The sequence below is a fragment of the Heterodontus francisci genome, chromosome 15, assembly GCF_036365525.1.
Source record: "Heterodontus francisci isolate sHetFra1 chromosome 15, sHetFra1.hap1, whole genome shotgun sequence".
NCBI lineage: Eukaryota > Metazoa > Chordata > Chondrichthyes > Heterodontiformes > Heterodontidae > Heterodontus > Heterodontus francisci.
This window is the reverse complement of record NC_090385.1, coordinates 48,362,316-48,375,601: the sequence shown is the minus strand read 5'-3', so window position 1 is coordinate 48,375,601 and position 13,286 is coordinate 48,362,316. Positions and strand designations below refer to the sequence as shown.

At 42.9% G+C, this 13,286-nt stretch overlaps 1 protein-coding gene across 1 annotated transcript in view; it reads left to right on the top strand.

The window, feature by feature from the left end:
- Positions 1 to 13,286, top strand: part of fhdc2 (FH2 domain containing 2) — an 84,216-nt gene that overhangs the window by 56,490 nt on the left and 14,440 nt on the right. The gene's annotated exons all lie outside the window — the stretch shown is intronic.

Genomic DNA, 13,286 nt, shown 5'->3' with positions numbered 1-13,286 from the left:
AGCAGCATAGCAATTTAGACCTGTTCTGGTGCAGCTATAGGTTCTGTCCCAGAGGTCATAGGTTCCGGTCAATTTCTGGCCAGCAGTACAGTTATGGAATTCCAGTTTATTTTTTTCCTTTGTTCTTGTGCTGTGGCCTGTATTTATTGCGAATCCTTGCTTACCTTTGAGAGCATTAAGAATCAACCATGTACTGTGGGACTGAAGTCATGTGTAGGCATAATAAGGTCAGGATGTCAGTTTGAATTGGATTTTAGTGAATCAGTTGGATTTTTCAATCAATCAATCAAAGAATGATAACAGCACAGAAGGAGGCCATTATTCCCGTTGTGTCCGTGCCGGCTCTCTGCAAGAGCAATTCTCCTAGTCCCACTCCATTGCCTTTTCTCCATAGCCCTCAAATTTTTTCTCTTCAGGTAAATGGCCAATTCTCTTTTGAAAGCCATGATTGAATCTGCCTCCAGCACACTTTCAGGCCGTGCATTCAGATCTGAACCACTCGTCGTGTATACAAAGTATTTCCTCATGTCACCATTGTTTCTTTTGCCAATCATCTTAAATCGGTGCCCTCTGGTTCTCGATCCTTCCGCCAATGAGAACAGTTTCTCTTTATTTGCTCTGTCCAGACCCCTTACGATTTTGAACACCTTTAATCAAATCTCCTCTTAATCTTCTCTTCTCCAAGGAGAACAGCCCAAGCTTCTCCAATCAATCCATGTAACTAAAGTTGCTCATTCCTGAAACCATTCTTGTGAATCTTTTCTGCACTCTCTCTAATGCCTTCATGTCCTTCCTAAAGTGTGGTGCCCAGAACTGGACACAGTACTCCAGTTGAGGCTGAACCAGTGTTTTATATAGGTTTATCATACTTCCTTGCTTTTGTACTCTGTGCCCCTATTTATAAAGCCCATATGCTTTATTAACCGTTTTTTCAGCCTTCCCTGCAACCTTCAATGATTTGTGTACATATATCCCCAGGTCCCTTTGCTCCTACACCCCCTTTAGAATTGTACCCTTTATCTTACATTGCTTCTCCTTGTTCTTCCTACCAAAATGAATCATTTCACACTTCTCTGCATTAAATTTCATCTGCTACTTGTGTTAATCTGTTAATTGTGTGTCAATTGTTTGATATATCAGGTGGAGAGTGTTAATTGCGGTCTTTCTTGAGCACTTATAAGCAGACACTTACTGAGACTGGTAAAGGGTTTGAGTGAGAAGCTACATGTTTGTAATCCTTTAACTTTGTATATTAAATGTGAACCTGAGCAAAGATAGGCTGCAGCATTATCCTTCCATAACAAGCTTTTCAAAGTTTAAAAACTTGTCCACCCATTCCACCAGCATGTCTAAGTCCTCTTGAAGTTTATCACTATGCTCCCCACAGTTCACAATACTTCCAAGTAGGAATTGTTTTTACATAGAAAATTAAAATCTAACGGGCTATTGTACAAAATATGGCAGAAAGCAAGTGTAAATTGTCAGAGTCTGATTACCCTCTGATGTTCTCTGAGTCTGAACCGTATGACCAGTGGAAGAATGAAGTGGATATGTGGACACGGGTTACATCTCTACCAAAAAGGAAATAAGGTATGGCCTTGGCGTTGTCACTTCCTACCAAAAGTAAAATCAGGAGTAAAGTGTTTTGTGAACTGGATGCTCGTCAGTTGGGAAAAAAGATGACCTATTGAATGCGTATGAAGCATGGTCAGACTTTGATAGATTTTAGAAAACAGATGGCTGTTCAATGGAGAAATATATCATGGACTTTAACAGACTCTATAGAAGATTGAGGAAATTCAATTTGGAGATCCCTGGTTCAGCATTTAAATTCCGAGATTGTGCTAGGGTGTTACATATGGACAGGCTCCTGGTTCTAACTGGGGTTCGGTTCTTGCACGAAGACTCCCAGTTGGATCAAATGTCTGCTGCCTTAAAGAAATTCTTGGGGAAACAGTCATTTCTGGCAGCCCTGGTAGAACAAACAGGGCATTCTGCGGTGACACGAAGAATGGAGGATTCAATGTTTACTAGATTTTGAAATGGTCCAGATATTGGAAGCATGCATAACCACAATGGAAAAGTTAAGACAGGAGGAATGAGGATGAAAGCACCTTTAGCAGCTTTGACTATGACAGTGGAAGACAGAATTGGAACAGCAATCATAGGCAAATGAATCTTAGGAATGCCCAAGGAACAGTTAATAGGTGCTTCAGATGTGACTCAAAGTATCTTTATGCAATGAACTGCCCTAAGCGGAGGGGCAGAGTCCTCGAAATAACACACAACGCAGGGAAGGCTGCGTTTGCTGACAACACAACTACTAGATGGTGCAGTACTTGCAAATGCAGCCTCATGCACTGAAAAATCTGAACAGTATGTAATGGAACCGACGAGGGAGCAAGCTATCCTAGATCTAGTCCTGTGTAATGAGACAGGAATAATTAATGACCTCATAGTTAGGGATCCTCTTGGAAGGAGTGATCACAGTATGGTTGAATTTAGAATACAGATGGAGAGTGTGAAGATAAAATCCAATACCAGGGTCCTGCGCTTGAATAAAGGGGACTATAATAGAATGAGGGAGGACTTGGCTAAAGTAGACTGGAAACAAAAATTTTATGGTGGGACAGTTGACGAGCAGTGGAGGACTTTCAAAGCAATTTTTCAAAGTGCTCAGCAAAAGTATATTCCAGTGAAAAGGAAGGACTGGAAGAAAAGGGGTAATCTGTCATGGGTGTCTAAGGAAATAAGGGAGGCTATCAAATTGAAAGAGAAGGCATACAAAGTGGCCAAAAACAGCATGAAACTAGAAGATTGGGAAAACTTTAAAGGTCAACAGAAAGCCACAAAAACAGCTATAAAGAAAAGTAAGATAGAACATGAGAAAAAAACTAGCACAGAATATAAAGACAGATAGCAAAAGTTTCTATAAATATATAAAACGAAAAAGAGTGGCTAAAGTAAACGTTGGTCCTTTAGAGGATGAGAAGGGGAATTTAGTTATGGGATATGATAAAATGGCCGAGGCATTGAACAGGTATTTTGTATCGGTCTTCACAGTGGAGGACATTAATAACATGCCAGTAATTGACAAAGAGACGAACGTAGGTGAGGACCTGGAAACAATCATTATTACGGAAGAGGTAGTGTTGGGCAAGCTAATGGAGCTAAGGATTGATAAGTCTCCTGGCCCTGATGGAATGCATCCCAGGGTACTAAAAGAGATGGCGGGAGAAATAGCAGGTGCACTGGCGGTAATTTTCCAAAATTCGCTGGACTCTGGGTAGTCCCAGCAGATTGGAAAACAGCAGATGTGACGCCACTGTTTAAAAAGGGAGGTAGACAAAAGATGGGGAATTATAGACCGGTTTGCTTAACCTCTGTAGTGGGGAAGATGCTTGAGTCTATTATCAAGGAAGAAATAGCAGGGCATCTCGATAGAAATTGTCCCGTTGGGCAGACGCAGCATGGGTTCATGAAGGGCAGGTCATGCTTGACAAATCTTTTGGAATTCTATGATGACATTACGAGCAAGGTGGACAATGGGGACCCAGTGGATGTGGTGTACCTAGATTTCCAAAAGGCCTACGACAAGGTGCCGCACAAGAGGCTGCTGCATGAGATAAGGATGCATGGCGTTAGGGGTAAAGTATTAGCATGGATAGAGGATTGGTTGACTAACAGGAAGCAGAGAGTGGGGATAAATGAGTGCTATTCTGGTTGGCAATCAGTCACTAGTGGTGTGCCTCAGGGATCGGTGTTGGGACCGCAATTATTTACGATTTATATAGATGACTTGGAGTTGGGGACCACGTGTAGGGTGTCAAAGTTTGCAGGTGACACTATGAGTGGCAGAGCAAAGTGTGCAGATGACTGTGAAACTTTGCAGAGGAACATAGATACATTGAGTGAGTGGGCAAAGGTCTGGCAGATGGAATACAATGTTAATAAATGTGAAGTCATTCATTTTGGTAGGAGTAACAGTAAAAAGGATCATTACTTGAATGGTAAAAAGTTGCAGCATGCTGCTATGCAGAGGGACCTGGGTGTCCTTGTGCATGAATCGCAGAAGGTTGGTCTGCAGGTACAGCAAGTAATTAGGAAGGCAAATGGAATTTTGTCCTTCATTGCTAAAGGGATTGAGTTTAAAAGCAGAGAGGTTATGTTGCAGCTGTATAAGGTACTGGTGAGGCCGCACCTGGAGTACTGTGTGCAGTTTTGGTCTCCTTACTTGAGAAAGGATGTACTGGCACTGGAGAGGGTGCAGAGGAGGTTCACTAGGTTGATTCGGAGTTGAGGGGGTTGGCTTATGAGGAGAGACTGAGTAGATTGGGATTATATTCATTGGAATTCAGAAGAATGAGGGGGGATCTTATAGAAACATATAAAATTATGAAGGGAATAGATAAGATACAAGTAGAGAGGATGTTTCCACTGGCAGGTGAAGCTAGGACAAGAGGGCATAGCCTCAAGATTAGAGGGAGCAGATTTAGGACTGAATTAAGAAGGAACTTCTTCACCCAGAGGGTTGTTAATCTATGGAATTCCTTGCCCAGTGAAGTAGTTGACGCTTCTTCAGTAAACGTTTTTAAAGCTAAGGTAGATATCTTTTTGAACAATAAAGGAATTAAGGGATATGGTGAGAGCACGGGTAAGTGGTTCTGAGTCCACGAAAAGATCAGCCATGATCTTATTGAATGGCGGAGCAGGCTCGAGGGGCCGGACGGCCTACTCCTGCTCCTAGTTCTTATGATCTTATGATAAATCACAATCTGCGACGTTTTTGGCAGCTGACAGAAGTAAAGATGGTGCTGCTCATTTTATCACAAAAACAGAAACAAATGAAACCCAAATGGCCACAGTGGCTGCGATAGCCGTCTCCATCCCACCCCCGACAGTACCCTGCTCCCTCCTGCCATCGCGCTTCTCTTCGCCACTGCCTCCCGCGCCCGTATGTTCACCGCTTGCTCCCTGCCTTGCCACTTTTCCCCTCTTGGCCACTCACTGCCCACAACCCCCTCCCCCCCCCCCCCCCCCACCTGTAGGACCTCGCTCCTGGCCTCACCGCATCCTCCACCTCTGCTCTGCCTCTGCTCCCCGCTCCCTCCCGTTTTCTCTTCCTGCTCCCTCCAGCTTCTGCTCCCACTCCCTCCCCTCCTCTGCCGATCCTGTTACTCTCTCTCTCCCCCGCTTCCCCCGTGCAGGGAAGAAAGGCGGCGATCGTGGGAGGGAGTGGGGACCAGAAGTGGGAGGGAGCAGAGGCAGAGCAGAGGGGAGGAAGTGGCGAGTCCACAAGCGAGTGGTCCAAAGGGGTAGGTGGGGGATGAAGCAGGGAGTGAGCGGCCAAGGGGGGAGAAATGGGGAAGCCGGGAGTGAGTGGCCGACAGGTGGGGGGGGGGGCCGGTGAAGTGGAGAGTGAGTGACCAAGAGGGGAGAAGTGGCGAGGCCAGGAGCGAGTGGCCGACATGTCGGGGAGTGGGGGGGGGGGGGGTGGTGAAGCGGAGAACGAGTGGCCAGGGTGGTAGAAGTGGTGATGCGGAATTTGCAGTACGCGTATTACGTTTCCGCGCGCATGCACGAATAAGTCCTGGCAAGCCGGGTGCTGACGTAGGCTGTGCATGCGCAGCATCATGCTGACAGCAAGAGTCTGTTCTGCACATGTGCAAAGCTGGGAGTGCTCTGATGACGTCAACGCTAGGCTGCATTGTCAGGAGTCACTTTGTATCTGAATACAGTTAGTAGTGATGATTGACGCAAGGTTAAGGAGTATAAAATTACTACCAGCTTCAGATTTGGTGATGACAACACACTGAAGTCACTGAACAGAGTAGTAAAGCCATGTAAAAGAGCTGGAGTAAGCCACTTTATCAGTACAGATGTATTCTCTAGTGAGATACCTTTACTGTTGAGTATGCCTTCAATGAAAAAGGCAAAAATGATGGTTTTTGGAAAGTCAGTGTATTTGCAGTTTACCCAGTCAGGGCATTATTGTATACTCTTAACAAACCTGATGTTTCTAGTCAGAATGTTAGAGAAGTATTAATTACGAATCAGAGAGATAAAAAGCAAATTGTCTCAAATTTACACCGACAATTTGCTCACCCTTCTTGTCAGAGATTAAAAATGCTGCTAAAGGATGCAGGAGTGATTGCTGAAGAGCATACAAGGGTAATAGAAGAGATTAGTGAAAAGTGTGTAATCTGTAAAAAGTATCGGAGGGCACCATCACATCCTATTGTCAGTCTTCCATTGGCACGTGACTTTAGCGAGGTAGTTGCCATGGATTTAAAGGTGTGGGACAAAGGTGAGAATATTTTCATTCTACGTTTTATAGACCTAGCAACTAGATTTAGTCTTTCTACAATAATAAATAGCAAGGACAAAAGAGTGATTATAGACAAAATTATGGAGAAATGGATAGGGACTGGATTTGGGGCACCAGCTAAGTTTCTGACTGATAATGGAGGGGAATTTGCCAATGACTAGTTCAGAGACATGTGTGAAAACATGAACATTGTGGTTATGAACACTGAGGCTGAAAGTCCTTTCAGCAATGGGTCCTGTGAAAGGAATCAGACAGTAGTTGATGAAATGCTGCATAAAATCTTAGCTGACCAGTCAAACTGCGAGTTGACAACTGCCCTGGCATGGGTGTTTCATGCGAAGAATTCGCTTCAGGTGGTTGGAGGATATAATTCCTATCAATTGGTCTATGGGTGGAATCCCAAATTGCCTTTTGTACTGTGTGACAGTCCTCAGGCTCTAGAAGGTACTACAATTAGTTGCATTTTTTCAACACATTTGAATGCTTTACATGCAGGGAGACAGGCTTTCATCAAGGATGAGGTATCTGGGAAAATTCAGAGAGCTCTGAGGCATCGTATAAGGCCATCTGAGGCAGAATCAGGAGATTTGGTGTATTATAAGAGAGGGTCATAGGGAATGAAAGGGCCCTGGTAAGGTAATCAGTTGTGATGGTAAAGAAAGTAGTTATCAAACGTTGAAATCAAACTATTAAGGTTCATTCCTCACAATTGATAGGGGTTGATTACAAAATCTCAGAATCTGAGCAGTTGATAGAGGGAAACGATGCACCTTGTACCTCAAATACTCGTGTGTTTTGTGATGAAGGTCCTGAGAAATAGAATGAGGTAGATCAACGGTTGGATTGTAATGTGAAGGATCATGATGCTCAAGAAAGAGCTATTGCATCCAAAGGACAATTGCCCCAAGTAGGTACTCGGGTAATGTATATTCCAGAGGGGTCTAATAAACGGAGGGATGCAACAATTGTGGGACTTGTAGGAAAATCGACAGGCATGTTTAAATATTGTTTGAATGTTCAATATGATGGCCAAGAGGCAAGGTCCATGGACAGGCAGAATGTGGTGAAAGAGTGAAGGGTAGGAAAGCCCAGTGCAAGTTCTAATTGTGGGTCTGGAAGAGACTCTTGCATAAGGAAGCGATCACGCACTGGAGAAAGAGCCTCCAATAATGTGCGAGGGAGATCTAGCAGTAGTCCTGAAAGACATCAAAGTGCTAATAGAGGCTGTAGTTTGAGCAGAGTCCACAATGAAATGAAGACGAGAGAGCAGTCTCAGTATAGAACTAGAAACAGAGGTCCTCGTGGCCATGAAGTTTTAGTGGCCGCCAATAAACTTGAGGATAAACTAATAAGAGAAGCAAAACATAAGGAATTAAAGAGTTGGAGAGAGTGTGGAGTTTATTCTGAGGTACCAGATAGGGGAAAGCCAGCCTTGTCACATAGATGGATTTGTACTGAAAAGGTCCTTCCCGATGGAACTTATAAGACTGAAGCAAGGCTAGTTGCGAGGGGTTTTGAAGTGCGACTGGATGATACTGATGTTAGAGTGGACTCTCCTGCAGCTGGAAAAGTAATCTTGAAAATCTTTTTAGCTCTTTTGATCACATTCATCGGAGTGTAGATCCATTGACATAAAAGCTGCATTTCTGCAGAGTAGGTAACGTTTCAGCAGAGAAGTGTTTCTGAAACCACCCAAAGAGGCAGCAGATGCAGAAGGAAAACTATGGAAACTGAACAAATGCGTCTATAGCCTTAATGATGCTTCCAAGGTCTAGTATTTCTCGGTGACATCTGTTTTGTTGAAAATTGGTTGTGTTCAACTAAAAAGCAGATCCTGTTGTGTATTATTGGTATCAAAGGGAAACTTCCAGGCATCTTCATGATGCACATTGATGATTTCTTATGGGGTGGTATTGCGGATTTTGAGAAATATGTTATTAATAAGATTAGAGCAGAATTTAAGATTGGGAGTCAGGCTTGTGGGGCCTTTAAATATATTGGTTTAGATATTAAGCAGACTAAGTCTGTGGAAAAGCCTGTCACTCTAGAATTGGCCTTTATAGCCACTCCAGGCGCTGCTTCACAAACCACTGACCACCTCCAGGCGCGTATCCATTGTCTCTCGAGATAAGGAGGCCCAAAAGAAAGAAAAAGGAAGAAAAGAAGTCTGGAATAACTTTAAATCAACAATCCCATTTACAGAGTGTTACTCTCATCACGGTTAATTGTGTTAGGTCATCACAGAAAGATGATATATCTAAAGCAAAGACTAAGCAATTGCAAAGCTTGATTGAAAGCTCAATTAAACTGGTTGTGCTCTCAGACTAGGCCTGATACTAGTTTTGATGTGCTGGAGTTAAGCACGATGATGAAAGATCCGAAAGTTGAGAATGTTTTAAGGGTAAATAAAACACTAAAAAAACTAAATCTGGTGAAATGTGTACTGAAGTTCCCATCCTTAGGTCAGCCAAAGAACATGAAGCTAATGATTTTTAGTGATGCTTCACATGCTAATCTTGCTGATGGATACTCGAGTGCAACTGGTTTCATAATATTTCTGATAGGTGAAAATGGGAAATGTCCTCTAGCTTGGGAGGCTAAGAAAATAAAACGGGTTGTTAAAAGCAATTTAGCTCTGGAAACACTGGGTCTTGTGGATGCAGTGGATATAACAAACAATATTTTGGGTGAAATTCTGAACAAGGGACATACTGAAAATAGGATACCCATTGAATGTTAAGTAGATAATCATTCTTTGTGGGACAATGTACACTCTACAAAAAGTGTGAGTGAGAAAAGACTATGTAGTGACCTTGCTGAATTGAAACAAATGCTGGCGAGGAAGGAAATCTCCAAACTTAAATGGGTAGATGCAAGTCATCAGCTATTCGATTGTTTCACAAAATGAAATGCTAGTACAAAGAAATTGTTAGGGGTGCTAGAGGAGGGCGTCTTACAATGTAATACTTTGTACCAATATGGAATTTGCATATGACCATACAAGCATACGAATTAGGAGCAGGAGGAGGCCACTTGGCCCCTCAAGCCTGCCCTGCCATTGAACAAGATCATGGCTACTCTAATTGTAACCTCCACTCCACATTCCCACCTACCCCCAATAACCCTGCACCCCTTTGCGCATCAATAATCTATCTACGTCTGCCTTAAAAATATTCAAAGACTCTGCTTCCACCACCTTATCAGGAAGAGAGTTCCAAAGACTCACGACCCTCTGAGAGAAAGAATTTCTCCTCATCTATCTTAAATTGGCGAGCCCTTATTTTTAAACAGTGACCCTTAGTTCTAGATTCTTCCACAAGAGGAAACATCCACACAGTCAAGACCCCTGCGAATCTTATACGTTTCAATCTAGTTGCCTCTCACTCAAACTCCAGTGGATACAAGTCTAGCCTGTCCAACTTTTCTTCATAAGGCAACCCACCCATTGCAGTATTAGTCTAGTAAACCTGCTCTGAACTGCTTCCAACACATAAGAAAACGAATACTGTACACAGTACTCCAGATGTGGTCTCACCAATGCCCTGTATAACTGAAGCATAACCTCCCTACTTTTGTATTCAATTCCCCTTGCAATAAATGATAACATTCTATTAGCTTTCCTAATTACTTGCGTACCTGCATACGAACCTTTTGCGATTCATGCACTAGGGCACCCAGATCCCTCTGCATCTCAGAGCTCTGCAATTTCTCACCGTTTAGATAATCTGCTTCTTTTTTATTCTTCCTGCCAAAATGGACAATTTCACATTTTCCCACATTCTACTCCATTTGCCATTTCTTTGTCCACTCACAACTTATTTATATCCCTTTGTAGCCTCCTTATGTCCTCTTCACAACTTACTTTCCTACCTATCTTTGTGTCATCAGCAAATTTAGCAACCATACCTTTGGTCTCTTCATCCAGGTCATTTATATAAATTGTAAAAAGTTGAGGCCCTAGCACTGATCCCTGTAGCACACCATTCGTTACATCTTGCCAACCAGAAAATGACCCATTTATGCCTACTCTCTGTTTCCTGTTCGTTAGCCAATCTTCTATCCATGCCAATGTGTTACCCCCTTTACCATGAGCTTTTATTTTCCTCAATAACCTTTGATGTGGCACCTTATCAAATGCCTTCTGGAAATCTAAGTACAATACATTCACCTTTTATCCACAGCACATGTTACTTCTTCGAAGAACTCCAATAAATTGGTTAAACATGATTTCCCTTTCACAAAACCATGTTGACTCTGCCTGATTACCTTGAATTTTTCTAAGTTCCCTACTATAATGTCTTTAATAATAGCTTCTAAGATTTTCCCTATGACAGATGTTAAGCTAACTGGCCTGTAGTTTTCTGCTTTCTGTCTCCCTCCCTTTTTGAATAAAGCAGTTACAGTCACTATTTTCCAATCTAATGGAATCTTCCCTGAAGCTAGGGAATTTTGGAAAATTAAAACCAACGCATCAACTATCTCACTAGCCACTTCTTTTAAGACCCTAGGATGAAGTCCATCAGGACCCAGGGACTTGTCAGCCTGCAGCTCCAACGATTTGCTCAGTACCACTTCCCTGGTGCTGGTAATTATCTTGAGTTTCTCCCTCCTTTCCATTTCCTGACTTACAGCTATTTCTGGGATGTTATTTGAATCAGATACAAAATACCTGCTCAATTCATCTGCCATCTCCTTATTTTCCCTTACTAACTCCCCAGACTCACTTCCTATAGGACCAATGCTCACTTTGTTAACTTTTCTTTTTGAAATATCTATAGAAACTCTTACTATCTATTTTTATATTTCTAGCCAGCTTTCTTGCGAACTCTAATTTTTCCATCCTTATGAATCTTTTAGTCATTTTTGCTACTTTTAGTTCCTTTTTATATTCTGTCCAATCTTCTGACCTTCCACCCATCTTTGCACAATTATATGCTTTTTCTTTAAGTTTGATACTATCTTTAACTTTTTTAGTTAACAACGTATAGTGGGTCCTCCGCTTGCAATTTTTCTTTCTCATTAGAATGTATGTAATTCTGCATATCCTGAAATATCCCCTTCAATATCTGCCACTGCATCTCTATGAACCTCTCCCTTAACCTACTTTGCCAGTTCACTTTTGCTAGCTCTGCCTTCATGCCCTCATAATTGTCCTTATTTAAGTTTAAAATACTAGTCTTAGACCTACTCTTCTCTCCCTCAAACTGAATGTAAAATTCAATCTTATCAGGATCACTGCTGCCTAGGGGAGCCTTCACTATGAGGTCATTAATTACTCCTATCTCGTTGCACAATACCAGGTCTAGTATAGTCTGCTCTCTGGTTGGCTCCAGAACGTGCTGTTCTAAGAAACTATCCCTAAAACATTCTATGAACTCCTCATCTAGGCTACCTTTGTCCATCTGATTTTTCCAATCTATATGTAGATTAAAATCCCCCATGATTATCGCCGTACCTTTCTGACAAGCACCCATTATTTCTTCCTTTATACCCGGTCATACCCTATGGTTACTGTTAGGGGGCCAGATGTCACTTCCACAAGTGATTTCTTGCCTTTATCCTTTTTCATCTCGACCCAAACCGTTTCTACATCCTGGATTCCTGAACATAGGTCATCCCTCTCTATTGTGCTAATGCCATCATTAATTAACAGAACCACCCCTCCATCATTTCCTCGCTTCCTGTCCTTCCTAAATGTCATGTACCTTTCAATATTCAGGTCTCAATCTATGTCTCTGTAATGGTTATCAGATCGTATTTATTTCTATTTGCGCTATCAGTTCATCTGTTTTGTTTCGAATGCTACGTACATTCAGATAGAGCCTTTAGTTTTGTCCTTTTATTATTTTTGTAACCTGTAGCCTTGTCTGTTGATTTACTCTTTGATTTGTACTCACTGTCCCTTCCTGTCATGGACTGTTTATCTTTTCTCATATTAATACCTTTGTATCTTGCCTTGTCTCTCCTCTTTGATTTACCACATCTTCCCAAATTTGATCCCTTGCCCCCAGTATTTAGTTTAAAACCCTGTCTACTTCCCTAGTTATGCGGCTCACTAGAACACTGGTCCCAGCATGGTTCGGGTGTAGATCGTCCCAACGGTACAGCCCCCACTTTCCCCAGTACTGGTGCCAGTGTCCCATGAACCGGAACCCACTTTGACCACACCAGTCTTTGAGCCATGCATTCATTTCTCCAACCTTATTTTCCCTACTCCAATTTGTATATGGCTCAGCTAATCAGAGATTATTACCTTTGAGGTTCAGAGATTATTATCTTTGAGGTTCTGATTCTTAATTTGGTGCCTAGCTCCTCATCCTGACTATGCAGAACCTCTTTCCTTGTCCTGCCTATGTCACTGGTACCTACATGGACCACGATGACTGGATCCTCCCCCTCCCACTGCAAGTTCCTCTCCAGTCCTGAGTAGATGTCCCGGATTCTGGCACCGGGCAGGCAATACAGCCTTGTGAACTCTCGCTCTTTGTTGCAGAGAACACTGTCAATCCCCCTCACTATACTGCCCCCCACTACCACTATTTTCCTTTTTGCTCCTCCCACTTGAACGGCTCCCTGTCCCATGGTGCCATGGTTAGTCTGCTCATCCACACTACAGCCCTCGCTCTTGTCCATAAAGCTGCAAGAACCTTGAACTTGTTGCTCAATTGCAAGGGCTGAGGTTCCTCCACTCCCACCTTCTCAATCCCCTTACCTGCCTGACTCGCAGTCACACCCTCCTGTCCTTGACCACTGACCAAAACAGATGACCCAATCCTAAGAGGTGTGAGTGCCTTCTGGAACGAAGTGTCCAGGTAACTTTCCCCCTCCCTGTTGCATCGCAATGTCTGCAGCTCAGCCTCCAGCTCAATGACTCTGAGCCAAAGCTCCTCAAGCCGCAGACACTACAGACGTGGTTGTCATGGATTGCCATGGCATCCGGGAGCTCCCACATACTGCA